This window comes from Hakea prostrata, chromosome 2 (assembly GCF_041222555.1).
Source record: "Hakea prostrata isolate BN-2017 chromosome 2, UWA_Hpros_2, whole genome shotgun sequence".
Classification (NCBI taxonomy): domain Eukaryota; kingdom Viridiplantae; phylum Streptophyta; class Magnoliopsida; order Proteales; family Proteaceae; genus Hakea; species Hakea prostrata.
In genome coordinates, this window is record NC_142601.1 from 42,315,881 (window position 1) to 42,331,404 (window position 15,524).

Sequence of the window (15,524 nt, forward strand, 5' to 3'; positions counted from 1 at the left end):
ACGAGGAAGCACAAGGTGAAGAGACATATTTCCCGCAAGGTGATAGCTATTACGATGATTACTATGAAGATCCCTCGGGTGATCATGCTTCATACCATGATTAGTCCATCTGTGAAGTGGAAGCGTCCTTGCCTTATATCAGAAATCTATACTTACAAGGACGTTTTTTACAAAGTTGAAAACAATTTAGTTACTTCTGTTACTTCTTTTTGGGATTAGTTGTAATCTCTTTTCTTTCCTTTTTGAGCTACTTTTCTGTTGTTTTGGTATAGTGAATTTCCGCCTCACTTTGCTCCTTGACTTGACATTTTCTATTATCTTTTCGCACTCTGATGATATATGATCTTTTCCTTCCTTATTTGGATCTCTCATTTATATTGGCACATTGATTATTTATGTTCATGATTATGTTATTGCTTTTGTGGGAGGATGATTACCTCGATACTTGTTCCTTGGGACTGTGGATCACACACCCGGGTATGCCAGTTAGGGTACCAGCTGGGGGGATGTGACAGAGTGGTATCAGAGCCCAAGGTTCAAGGAAATCCTAACCACAAAATCCTAACCACAGAAAACAATAACGGAACATTCCTGAGTCACAGATCTAGAAATGACTCAAACTATTCTTAGAAGTGAATAATAGAACACTTGGATTAGAAACTTACTTAATGAAGCATAACTGAATCTTTTGAATAATCCACAATAATTATACTTAACAAATGACATATAATGCAATAAAGAAAAGTGCATAATACACAATAATAAAGAGAAACAAAATGAAATTCATTAATTTTAAGAAAAGTTTAAAACGGTTACATCTGATAAAGCATAATGGAAAATCCGTACAATCTATCTAGGTGACTTGGAGATCTCACAGTTTGGGTAAGCCGCTTCTGCCTGATGGTCCTTGTCCTGATCGTATACCCCAGTGCTCTAGTGACTACATCTGCGCCCTCTAGATCCACCCTGAAGTGCTGGAAGAATAATGTCAGTAATCTCCCAAAGCAAAGGTTCCTCATACTATCATGACGTTCTATATGATGTAGGACAAGTCGATTTGAAATCTCGTGTAGATACGGTAGATGACTACGGCCTCCATCACTATGACCCTGTGATGATGTCCAGCCTTCGACATGATGTTTCGGCCCACAATGTGACTGATAATCCGAGTCGAATCCGTCATCTGCCCACTGTTCCGTGGAAGGTAACACTCTAAGTCATCCCAAAGAGTGTCACATATCTCATGAAGCTCGTAGGGCAACAAGTAACGGTCCACCTCAACTCCTAAGGGTATCCATAAGCACTAATGTGGATAGTAAGACACTTGGAGAATCTGTGCCAGTGTCCTAGTAGAGAATTGGATCTGTGTCTCCATGACCCTGCTCTCAAGGATCAGTTTGAAAGGGCAGCCCTGTCCTCTAGCCTCCTCGATAGATGTGAGGTTACTGAAGAACAACCTCACTAGCTCTGGGTAGACGGGCAAGTCCGCCGTGAAGAGATGAGTCCACCCTAAGGTGTCAAACCTCTATTGGATCCTGAACACCCTTAGCTCTCGTAAGTGAAGAAGTCTCCCGTACTCAATATGGTAGTACGCGAAGAACGCTTCATATAGGAACTCTGCCTGCGGCATATTGAATCGATCAAGCCGAAGTACCTCCGCTCTCGGCTGAGCTAGAACTCGACCTCTGCCTCGCCTAGCACCTACTATACGGCCTCGACCTCGTCCACCTCTTTTCATGATGAATGTCTGTGGAAAAGACAAAATACTTTGCTTGTTAGAGTTGTTTCGAAAATTCAGCTAGAAGGGCATTTTCGTAAATTTTCACCAAAATTGAAAATTTGAGGAAATGCAAATTGAATATATAGCATGTGCGCAATACTTAGAATAGCATGACTATGATGTTTATTTGAAGAAAATCGATCGAAATCTTGGTTTAAAGTCAAAAATTCAGCAAGAAGAATTTAGGGATTTTGCATTTTAGGTTAAAATTGGATTTTTGAAAATTCTGAAATTTGTGGAATCAAACTACATGTATACATCCACAATATCATTTTAAGCATGGAGCATTTGATTCCGTGCGAAAATTCCAAACGGTTTGTGAGAAATCAAGATTTTTCTAAAGATTGGCGTTTTCGGTTGCGTTAACAATGTGAAAATGCAAGATTGTGTTAGAACTTGTTGTCTAAGCTTAGTATTGTGTTAAAAACTCATGGAACATGTTTCTAAGTGTTCCTATGCATGATTTATAACTATAGACACAAGTAAAACATGGATTTCGATGAAATGCTAACATGAGAAGATGCATTTGAGAGAGAAAATGATAGTTTACTTCGTATGAGGATGAGTGAGTGTTGTAGAGTTGTTGTCGAAGCACCAATCTACTCTTGAAACACTTAGAAATGCTCTAGAACTTCTTCCCCAGAGCCCCCTCTCAAGTTTGCAAGGTTTGGAATGAGTTTGAATGAGGTTTTGACACTTAAAAACCTATTTTTTCGTGGTGTGAGCATTGGTCGATTGGGTCAATTGACCAAGCAATTGACCAATGGACCCAGTAGCTCCAATTTCTGATGGAATTCAGAAATTGTGATTTTTGTCCTATAAATAATTGTTTAATGACTAAATGTGAAACCCAGCCCTAACCTTGACCCGGAAACCCTGTTGTTTGTAGGTCCGACAACCCGAAGTAAGGCAAGAAGTCAGCTTTGGGCCATTTCAGTAGAAGACTTGGTGGCTGGATTGAAATCCATGAGTGTTAATGTCTGTGTTCCATTTATGGAAACTGCATCCTGTTGAAGATTGGATTAGTTGATGGACTTGGAGTGCTCTCTGTGTTGGTTCGAAGGCATTTCTACCTACTAGGTAAGTCACTTTAGGTGTGTGCAAAACCCCGTTATGTTTGGACTTGATCTGAACCTTCAAATACACTGTTTGAACTTGCTGTCTTGATTGGTCGACTGGACCAGTCGACCAATCCAATCGACCAATTGGTTCTGTTTTGCTAATCAAGTAGTGGCTACTCTATTTAAGTCTAAATCTCGGGATTACTCCGCCTCCTCTGCCTCCTAAGCCTTTGGAATGAGTTAGAACTCTATTCTAATCAATTTCCTTGCATCCTTGGTTGATATCTCGCAAGAACTCAGGTAATCTCCTTCCTCCTGCATCAAAGGTATGTCTACGCTCTCTTTTTCTTCTCCATCTCTGAATTTCTTTTCTTTAATCTTGTCCTTGATTGAGATCAGAAAGGAGATGCTGCATTCTTGCAACCATCTATTCCATGATCTCATTCTATTCTTTGAGATCTATGATCATCGTCATGATCTTAACCCTAGCCGAAGATTTTCTTGAAACCCTAACCCTTGTATGATCTTCTGGAAACTTTGGTAACCTCCCATGCGAGGGAAACCTCATGGGCAATATTTATGTTAATCTAAACTTGATCATTGAATGATTTTCTTGTTGTTTTTGACCAAACAATTTATTCCCTTTCATCATGTGATCACAACCTTTTCATGAGAGCCATAAAGGTTGAAACCCTAGTTTCTTGGGTCAAATCAAGAACCCATATTTTGATCATGTTCATAGCCAACCAATGTGTTTTCTTTACAAGATTTGTAACATATCATCCTCTAGTTCTTTATCCTTGATCATACTATGCTTTCTTCATAATCCATGATTAACCTAATTAGGGTAACTTTTTGGTTCCTAATTTGTAACTTGAAAACTTGATTCGATTAGTGTTTTGATGTCTTCTATATACTAGTATGCTGGCATTGTAGTTTCCCCTTGATTTTGTACCCTTTTGAACCACCAAATTCGGTTCTATTTTCCCAAAATTCTGATTCTTGAAGGCTACTGTCTCGGTTGGTCGATTCATTGGTCGACTGGGGCAGTAGACCAATCCAATCGACCAATGAGTACAGTAACCTCATTTTTGGTCTGTTTTGATTGTTTTGATATCTTTCCTTCTAGGTATCTTTCCTAATATGTTGTATACACTTGTTTAGGACTTTCTTCTCAGGTTTAGTCAAGGTCTTACTTGATTCCCTAAGATTCCTTTGCGAGTTATATAAGGTAAGGACAGTTATTTCATAATAACATAGATCGTATACTCTCTGGTTTCTACTTTTTGAAACTATGAGTTTGCTTACTGTTCTTGTACTTTATACTTCTGATATACTACTGTAAGTACAGTAGCACTTCACTTATGTTTCTTTTTATTATTCAAGCTTATATGCATTGTTTATTACTATATTGCTTAATGATTAGCTTATGCTTTTACATTCTCTTTTATATAATGAATTGTTGGTTGTGTATGTCATGACTGATGTGACAATGTGTTTGATTAAGTATGGTTTGGGATTGGGAAGTGTCCTTTTGACGCTTCTGTCCTTGGATATCAGAGGGAATAGTATGGGATGCTCTCCGAAGATGCCCATCGACGCTTTACCAAATCATTGGTTGTCATACCTAGGGCTGTCTAGCAGTGTTTGGCTAGGATGTCCCCGTTATATCAGACCCAAATCGGAAGGGTATTGTGACCGAACGACCCGTGGTAGCAGTGTGATTCATAGGTGCTCAAGATCGATAACCAACCCTTGAGAGGACGGGAATCATATTGTGGGGGCCATTTATTGGAGGGTTGCATATGGCTAGACTTGGGCTCGTGGGCTTAAGACCGGTAACCAACCCGTGAGAGGACATGAGAGCTTCCCGTTTACCATATATGGATAAAAAATAGGGTTGATGAGTCCGTAGTCCGGGACTATTAGGACTCTAGTGGAAAGGATACTGGAAAGGATCGCCCGGGGCAAGGAATGGAAGTATTTGGACCTGAGTTGATGTAACTGAGTAGGAGACTTGCATTGGGCTAGGCTTTACCCTGACATGTGCTAGTACTTAGACCAAATGGTGTTGTGAGAGAGCGGTGACTTAACCCCCAGCCATGGATTGTCCCGAGGGATGAAAGACCCACTACCAACCGGAGCCGTACGTGTGACCTACCCAAAGAAGTATGGTGTTACGACTTAAAGCATGTTTGACAATAGAGACCAACATACATAGAGTTTAGAGGCATACATACATTATCTGTTTCATATTGCATTGCATCTTCTTATGTTTTGCCACATGTTATTTATGTTGTTATGGATTAACTACCTTACTGAGTTTCTCCGAAACTCATTCGTTTTTGTACAATCTTTCGTTAGACTATTCTATAGGTACTGACTACTATGAAGAACAGTACAATGAAGCGCAAGCCGATGAAGCATACTACACGCAAGGTGTTGGCGACAATCAAGATTACTCTGATGATCCCTCAGGCGATCACATTTCGTACTACGATTAGAGACAATGTGGAATTGGATCATCTCTGTTGGATTGATGAAGTCCACTATTTTGAAGATGTCATCTATAGGATAGAAGACTCTTAAGTTTAGTTATTTTCTTAATTCTATTGTTTAAGTTGTAATTCCTTTTAGACTTACATACTGCGTTCCGCTGTATTTGTGGAGTGAGTTTCTGCCTCTCTCTCTACTCTATTTTGATATCTTCGGATATCTGGTATCATTTTCTACACTTTGATTATATTGTTTATTGATTTCTTGATTTGAATTTTTGTTTACAATATTTAAACCTTGATTATTTCCTGTTTATGATTATGTTATTGTATATGTGGGAGGATGATTTCCTCGATACTTGATCTTCGGGGCTGTGGATCACACTCTCGGGTATGCCGGTTAGGGTACCGGCTGGGGGATGTGACAGAGTGGTATCGAGCCCAAGTTCAAGGAAATCCTAACCACGAGAAAACAATAACGGAACATTCTTGAGTCATAGATCCAGAAGTGACTCATCTACTCTTAGAAGTGAATAATAGAACACTTGGATTATAAATTTAACCAATGAAGCATAACTGAATATTTCTGAATAACATATCATAATTATACTTAAACAGTTGTCACTTAATGCAATAAAAGAAAAGTGCATAATACACAATAATAAAGTGAAACAAAGTGAACTTCATTAATTTCAAAAGTTTTTACAACGATTACATTAGTCAATGCATAAATGGAAATCCTAAGTACAGTCTATCTTGGTGATCTCCTCTGATCTCTGAAAGCTCTGAAGTCCTCTGCTAGCTGAGTCACCTGATTCTCTATCCTATCCTGTCGTGACTCCATCCTCTCATACATCTGCTCTGTCGACCTCCATCCTCACTAGCATGGAAGTCATCGATCTCATCTCGTGCACCAAGATCCGAAGTCTCTGGAAACCGCATGAGACGGGCCACCTGTCTCGAAGTGTGATGAAGGAGGAAATTTGTGATGCTCCGGCTCTGCCTCGTGCATCTCTCGTATCATCTCCGGCCTAATCATCACTATCAGGACCGACATCCTCTCCTCCATCCTCTGACTCCTGCTCCTCCTCCTCTGTCTCCTCATCATCCTCACCCTCTGGACCAGGAGATCTCTCTGTCTGTGTAAGCCTCATCTGACGAATGGTCCTAGTCTTGATCGTGTATCCCAGTGAACCAGTGTCCACTGGTGTATCCTCGGAACTCACTCCGAAGTGCCTGAAGATCAAAGTTAGAAGCCTCCCATAGCAAAGGTTTTGCATACTAGGCCACAAAACCAAATCCAGCATGACCTGTTGAATGATGTAAGAAAGGTCTATCTCGAAGCCCATGTAGATGCGGTAGATGACTAAGGCCTCTATCACTGTGACCCAATGGTGATGTCCAGCCTTCGGCATAATGTTTCGGCCGACAATGCGACCGATAATCCGTGCTGAATCTGTCATCCGCTCGCTGTTCTACGGAGTGTGGCATCGGCGATCATCCCACAATGTAGTGCAAATCTCGTGCAGCTCATACATCATCAAGTAGTTGTCTATCCCTGCTCCCGCAGGTATCCACACGCACTGTCGTGGATAGTAAGGAACCTACAAGATCTCAGCCAATGATCTCGTGGAGTGGCGGATCCGAGTCCGAAAGACCACTGCTCCTAAGGACTAGCTGAAGAGGATGTCCTGGACCTCTAGACTCCTCCGTAGATGTAAGGTTTCTAAAGAACAACCTCACTAGCTCCGGATATACCGAAAAATCCTCGGTGAAGAGATGTGTCCATTGCATAGTGTCAAATCTATGCCGAATCCTGAAAACTCTGAGCTGACGAAGGTTAAGTAGACGTCCCAGCTCGATACTGCAGTAACTGAAGTAGGCCTTGTACAAGAACTCGGCCTGTGGAATGTCGAATCTGTCGGTCTCCGAACCTCCTGTCTAGGCTACGAAGATACCCGACCTCTACCTCCCGAGTGCACCTACAATGCGACCTCGACCTCATCTTCGTCCTCCCCTCGGCATAGTGTATGTTTGTGGAAGAGACAAAAGACATTGTTTGTTAGTGCTATTTCAAGATTTTAACCAAAAGGGTATTTTCGTAATTTTTGGAAAATTTCAAATTTGGGGAAAATTTGATTTAAAGATACTAGCATGTGCACAATACTTGGAATTGCATGATCATGAAGTTTATATAAAGAAAATCGACCGAAAACTTGTTTTAAAGTGGAAAATTCAGCAAGAAGAATTTGGGGATTTTTGCATTCTAGGTCAAAATTGGATTTTTGAAAAGTTGAAATTGGTCCAATCAAACTATATGGACATATCTAAAATATCATCTTGAGCATGTAGCATTTGATTTCGTGCGAAAACTCCAAGCGGTCTGTGAGAAAATGAAATTTTTCTAAAGTTGTGAAAGTGTTGGAATGTGTTAGAACTTGTTGTCTATGCATGGCATTGTGTTTAAAACCTAGGGAATATGTTTCTAAGTATTCCTAAACATGATTTCTAACATTGGATACAAGTAAAACATGGATTTTGTTGAAATGCAAGCATGAGAAGATGGAAATGGAAGAAGGAATGATGGATTTACCTTGTATGAGATGAATGTATGATGTGGTGTTGTTGTTGAAGCACTAAATCACTCCTAGAACACTTGGAAGAACCTTAGAAGTCTTTCCCCAGAGCTCTCTCACGTTTTGAAGAAGATAGAATGAAGTTAGAATGAGGAAATGAGGCTTATAATGCAAATTTTCGTATTCTGTGAGCATTGGTCGACTCATTGGTCGACTGGGCCAGTCAACCAATCAATCGGCCAATGGACTCAGTGACCTCATTTTCTGTTGAATTTTTGGAAAATGTGATTTTTGTCCTATGGATTATTGTTGGATGACTAAATGGATGTATTTAAGCATGATATAAAATTTCAAATCATTTGGACATGTGGAATGTGTTGAAACTTCGAAATTCGGTATTTTGATGTTTTCGGTTTTTTGCGGAATGGTTACTCCGAGAAGTGGACATGGGGAATCCAGTGGTCATGGTCGTGATGAGATACCTGAAGAGGGTCATGATCAGCAGATCAATACTGGTGATCAGGGTACCCATGACATACCCAATGCCCTGAATGTTGGAAGCTTTCGTGATATTGCCAATATCATGGGCAATATGATGCAGCAGCAAGTAGCTCAGTTCAACCAGATGCTAACGGGTTTCATGACTTTGCATAATGAGACTCGTGCAGATGTTAATGGAAATCTTTATACTGTAGTCCTGAATGCGGGAGGTTTAGCTGGAACTCCTTATACTCGTCGATGGAGAGTTTCTGAAGATGCAAGTGCCCACTTTCACTTGGAGTTACCAAGGACCTCTTGTTTCCTAACAAGTGGCTTCATGAGTTAGAGAAGGCTTTTCGACATCTGCAATGTTCGGAAGCTCAAAGATTCTGTTTGCTGAACAGAAATTGCAACATGAAGCTGACGCTTCGTGGACCTCCACTCGACCTGTTTTGGAAGGTTTGCATGCGGGTGTTGTAACTTGGAAGTTTTTCAAGGAAGCTTTCTGTATGAATTACTTCCCTGAGGCAGTGAAGGATGCGAAGGAACCTGAGTTTATGGTTCTCACACAAGGATCTTTGTCTGTGTTGGAGTACCAACAAAAGTTCGAGGAGCTTCATTTCTTTGCTCCTCATTCTCTGAAGCTTGATCTCGCCAAAGCGAAGAAATTCTTTAAAGGATGCCGTTGTGCCATTAAAGCATACCTCACTGTCTAGCCTATAGTGAGCTATGCTCAAGTGGTGTAGAACTCGAAGAAGTTGGAAGAAACTGAGAAGGAGAATGCACGTGTGCAAAGGCCCTGGCAGCCTAGGAACTCTGGATTGGTGGATCGTAATGATCGGCGTTTTGTGAGACCTACACCCTACCCCACTCCTGCTTTTTAGCCTAGGAGTGTAGGTCGAGCCCCCGGTTTTCAGCCGCCGGACAGTTTAGACAAGTATGGCGGGAATCGACAACCGAGTGAATGCAAATGCTAGGCTCTGTGAATGCGAATCCTAGGCCATTGGTTCGGAAGCCCCCGGTTGCATCTACTTCGATAGGACCTAGCAATCCTGGTTGCTTCTCTCGTAAGCAGCCTGGTCATTTTGCTCGTGATTGTCCGAAGAAGCCTGCTCAGTAGCCTGCCCCTGTGGTGAAGAATGCTCATGCTCCTCCCTCTGATAGAGTGTTCAGTATCTCTAGTACTAAGCAAGATGCAAGCCATGATGTGATTACAGGTACATTGTTAGTCGCTTCTATTCCCGCATTTGTTTTATTTGATACGGTTGCATCTCATTCGTTCATATCATCATCTGCATTCATCAAGAAGACTGACCTAATCCCTAAGAAATTGTCTAGTTGTTTATTGATTAGTACACCTACTGGTCCTGTTGTGAAACTAGATAAAGGGTTAGTTAAATGTCCTGTGTTGATTGGTGAGAAGAACTTGGAAGCCAATCTGGTACTTCTTGATATGAAGGACATTGATGTCATTTTGGGAATTGACTGGTTGACAGCCCACTAAGCTGTGTTTTCTTGTTCCTCAAGGAAGATTCAGTTCCATGTTTGTGGAAGTCCGGTTTTTGAATTTCAAGGTGAGAAAAGAAGGGTTTGTAGGAAGATACTGTCTGCACTGATGCAAATCTATGCCCTAGTAGATGATGCTTCATCTGAAGGCAAGAGTAAAGTGGAGAATAGAGTTGACGAATTCAAGATTGTCTGTGACTTTGTTGATGTCTTCCCTGATGATCTATCGGGAGATCCTCTAGATAGGGATGTTGAGTTTTCTATTGATCTCATCCCTGGTGCCGCTCCAAGTATCTAAGGCTCCGTATAGGATTGCTCCTATTGAGCTGAAGGAATTACAAAACCAGTTGAATAAGCTCATTGATAGAGGTTTCATACAACCTAGTGTGTCACCTTGGGGAGCTCCGGTTTTGTTCGTCAAGAAGAAGGATGGTAGCATGCGCCTGTGCATCGACTACCATGAGTTGAATAAGTTGACCATCAAGAATAGATACCCGCTGCCCAGAATTGATGATCTTTTCGATTAGTTGAAGGGTGCAGCTGTGTTCTCAAAGATTGATTTGAGATCTGGATATCACCAATTGAAAGTGAAGCCAAGTGATATCTTCAAGACAGCTTTCCGAACAAGGTACGACCATTATGAGTTCAAAGTCATGCCTTTCGGTTTGACTAATGCTCCTGCTGTGTTCATGGACCTCATGAACTCAGTCTTTCATGATGTGCTCGATAAGTTTGTGATCATCTTCATTGACGATATCCTGATTTATTCGAAGAGTGAAGAAGAGCATGCAAGGCATCTAGATTTCACCTTGCAAAGACTCCGAGAATAGAAGCTTTATGCCAAGTTTAGCAAGTGTGATTTCTGGCTCAAGAGTGTAGTATTTCTCGGCCATGTGGTTTCAGCTGAAGGTATTCGTGTTGATCCTGAAAAAGTCCAAGCTGTGGCTGATTGGGAAAGACCGAAGATGGTTACGGAAATAAGAAGTTTCCTTGGATTGGCGGGTTACTACAGAAGGTTTATTGGGAACTTTTCTAGGTTGGCTGCTCCTATGACTAAGTTAACCAGGAAAGAAGAGAAGTTTGTTTGGTCTGACGCTTGTGAGAAGAATTTCCAAGAGTTGAAGGATAGATTGACAAGTGTCTCGGTTTTGACTATACCTGATAGTTCCGGCGGTATGACAGTCTATATTGATGCGTCAAAGATTGGTTTGGGTTGTGTACTGATGCAACATGGTAAGGTCGTAGCCTATGCTTCTCGGCAATTGAAAGATTATGAGCGGAGTTACCCCACTCACGATCTAGAGCTTGTCGTGGTGATTTTTGCTTTGAAGATTTGGAGACATTACCTCTACGATGAGAAGATTGCCATTTTCATGGATCATAAGAGTTTGAAATACTTCTTTACCCAAAAGGAGTTGAACATGAGGCATAGAAGATGGTTGGAACTAGTCTCACGATTATGATTGTGATATTCAATATCACCCCGGTAAGGCAAACGTTGTTGCTTGATGCTCTTAGTAGGAAGATTCAGAAGAAGACTTTGGATTTGAATACTTTGAGTCTACCCTTGTTGTCTTCTATTGAGAGTTTTGATTTGGAAGTTGTCCCTGAGAATTCTGATGTTGTCCTTTTTGCCATGACGGCAAGACCTAACCTCAAAGATAAGATTGTTGCCCTGCAGAGTTCGGATCAAGAAGTTAAGGACAACGTTGGGAAGATTTCTTCGAATCCTGAGTCGGACCCCGACTTTGGTATATCCATGGATGGTGCTTTATTGTTTAGAGATAGACTGTGTGTGCCAGCAAATGAAGAAATGAAGAAGGAAATATTGAAGGAAGCACACCGATCAATCTTTACAAGTACACCCTGGAAGCACCAAGATGTACAAGGACTTGAAGGAACATTTTTGGTGGATTGGTTTGAAGGCCGATGTTGATGATTTTGTTGCCAAGTGTGAGACTTACCAGCGTGTGAAGGCCGTTAATCAACCTCCATCTAGATTACTTCAGCCACTTCCTGTTCCTAGTTGGAAGTGGGAAGATATCTCTATGGACTTCGTGACTAGCTTACCTCGAACAGGTAAAGGCAATGACACTGTGTGGGTGATTGTGGATAGGTTGACCAAATCAGCCCATTTCATTCCTATGAAGATCACTCATACTTTGGATAGCTAGCTCAACTATATGTGGATAATGTGGTTCGTCTACACGGAGTGCCAATGAGTATTGTTTCCGATCGTGATCCTAGGTTTACCTCAAGGTTTTGGAACAGTTTGCAGAAGGCCTTGGGAACCCAATTGAATTTGAGTACAGCTCATCACCCACAATCGGATGGACAATGTGAGCGAACAATTCAAACCTTGGAAGACATGCTCAAATCATGTGTGGTGGATATGGGTGGAAATTGGGATGAACACTTAGCTTTGGTTGAGTTTGCCTATAACAACAGTTATCAAGCAACGATAGGCATGGCTCCGTGTAAGGCTTTGTATGGTAATACTTGTGGGACACCATTGTCCTGGGCCTCGAGACGGGTGAAAGAAAAGTCTTAGGACCCAAGATGATTATAGCTACAAGTGCGATGGTTGATATGATTAGAGAAAGGATTAAGTCTGCCCAGTCAAGACAGAAATCTTATGCTGATAAGAGAAGGACTGGTCTAGAATTCCAAGTTGGAGAGAAAGTTTTCTTGAAGGTCTCACCAATGAAGGGTGTGATGATATTCAATGTTAAAGGAAAGCTTAGCCCTCGTTTCATTGGACCTTTTGAGATTTTGGAGAAGGTTGGACCTGTTGCGTATCATTTAGCATTACCTCCGTCTATTGCTGCTGTGCATAATGTGCTTCATGTTTCGATGCTCCAGAAATATATAGAGAATCCGGAACACATTTTACAACAAGCACCTGAAGGACTTAGTGCTGATCTTACCTATGATGAAGAACCAGCCGAAATCTTGGATAAGAAGGACAAGCAGCTACGGAATCATACCACCCTTTGGTAAAGATTCGGTGGAAAAACCATACCCCTAAAGAAGCTTCTTGGGAGAAGGAAGAAGATATGAAGGAGAAGTTTCCTCGCCTTTTTGGAAGCACAGGTATGCTTTCAATTTCAGGGACAAAATTTCTTTAAGGGGGGGAGAATGTGAAACCTAGCCCTAACCTTGACCCAAAAACCCTGTTGTTTCTAGGTCCGACAACCCAAAGTAAGGCAAGAAGTCAGCTTTGGGCCATTTCAGTAGAAGACTTGGTGGCTGGATTGAAATCCACGAGTGTTGATGTCAATGTTCCATTTATGGAAACTGCATCCTGTTGAAGATCGGATTAGTTGATGGACTTGGATTGCTCTCTGTGTTGGTTCAAAGGCATTTTTACCTACTAGGTAAGTCACTTTAGGTGTGTGCAAAACCCCGTTATGTTTGGACTTGATCTGAACCTTCAAAACCACTGTTTGAACTTGCTGTCTTGATTGGTCGACTGGACCAGTCGACCAATCCAATCGACCAATTGGTTCTATTTTTCTAATTAGGTCGTGGCTACTCTATTTAAGTCTAAATCTCTGGATTACTCCGCCTCCTCTGCCTCCTAAGCCTTTGGAATGAGTTAGAACTCCATTCTAATCAATTTCCTTGCATCCTTGGTTGATATCTCGCAAGAACTCAGGTAATCTCCTTCCTCCTGCATCAAAGGTATGTCTACGCTCTCTTTTTCTTCTCCATCTCTGAATTTCTTTTCTTTAATCTTGTCCTTGATTGAGATCAGGAAGGAGATGCTGCATTCTTGCAGCCATCTATTCCATGATCACATTCTATTCTTTGAGATCTATGATCATTGTCATGATCTTAACCCTAGCCGAAGATTATCTTGAAACCCTAACCCTTGTATGATCTTCTGGAAACCTTTTGTAACCTCCCATGCGAGGGAAACCTCATGGGCAACATTTATGTTAATCTAAACTTGATCATTGAATGATTTTCTTGTTGTTTTTGACCAAACAATTTATTCCCTTTCATCCTATGATCACAACCTTTTCGTGAGAGCCATAAAGGTTGAAACCCTAGTTTCTTGGGTCCAATCAAGAACCCATATTTTGATCATGTTAATAGCCAATCAATGTGTTTTCTTTACAAGATTTGTAACCTATCAGCCTCTAGTTCTTTATCCTTGATCATACTATGCTTTCATCATAATCCATGATTAACCTAATTAGGGTAACTTTTTGGTTCCTAATTTGTAACTTGAAAACTTGATTCGATTAGTGTTTTGATGTCCTCTATTTACTAGCATGCTGCCATTGTAGTTTCCCTCTGATTTTGTACCCTTTTGAACCACCAAATTCGGTTCTATTTTCCCAAAATTCTGATTCTTGAAGGCTACTATCTCGGTTGGTCGGGGCGAGGAGACCAATCCAATCGACCAATGAGTCAGTAACCTCATTTTTGGTCTGCTTTGATTGTTTTGATATCTTTCCTTCTAGGTATCTTTCCTAATATGTTGTATACACTTGTTTAGGACTTTCTTCTCGAGTTTAGTCAAGGTCTTACTTGATTCCCTAAGATTCCTTTGCGAGTTATATAAGGTAAGGGACAGTTATTTCATAATAACATAGATCGTATACTCTCTGGTTTCTACTTTTTGAAACTATGAGTTTGCTTCTTGTTCTTGTACTTTATACTTCTGATATACTATCCGCCAAGTAGGTAGCACTTCACTTATGTTTCTTTTTATTATTCAAGCTTATATGCATTGTTTATTACTATATTGCTTAACGATTAGCTTATGCTTTTACATTCTCTTTTATATAATGAATTGTTGGTTGTGTATGTCATGACCGATGTGACAATGTGTTTGATTAAGTATGGTTTGGGATTGGGAAGTGTCCTTTTTGACGCTTACGTCCTTGGACATCGGAGGGAATAGTATGGGATGTTCTCCGAAGATGCCCATCGGCGCTTTCTCGAATCATTGGTTGTCATACCTAGGTCTATCTAATAGTGTTTGGCTAGGATGTCCCGTTATATCGGACCCAAATCGGAAGGGTATTGTGACCGAATGACCCGTGGTATGATGTGATTCACGGCGCTCAAGACCGGTAACCAACCCTTGAGAGGACGGGAATCATCATTGTGGGGGCCATTTATTGGAGGGTTGCATATGACTAGACTTGGGCTCGTGGGCGCTAAGACCGGTTAACCAACTCGTGGAAAGGACATGAGAGCTTCCTGTTTACCATATATGGATAACCAGTAGGGTTGATGAGTCCATAGGTTCGGGACTATTGGGACTCTAGTGGAAAGGATACCGGAAAGGATCGCAGGGCGAGGAATGGAAGTATCTGGACTTGAGTTTATGTAAGCTGACTAGGAGACTTGCATTGGGCTAAGCTTTACCTGACTGTGCGAGTACTTAGACAAAATGGTGATGTGAGAGAGCGGTGACTAAACTTACCCAGCCGTGGATTGTCCTGAGGGATGAAATACCCACTACCAACCGGAGCCGTCGGTGGGTGACCTACCCAAAGAAGTATGGTGTTACGACTTACGCCATGTCTGCCAATAGAGACCAGCATACATACATTATATGTTTCATATTGCATTGCATCTTGTTATGTTTTGCCACATGTTATTTATG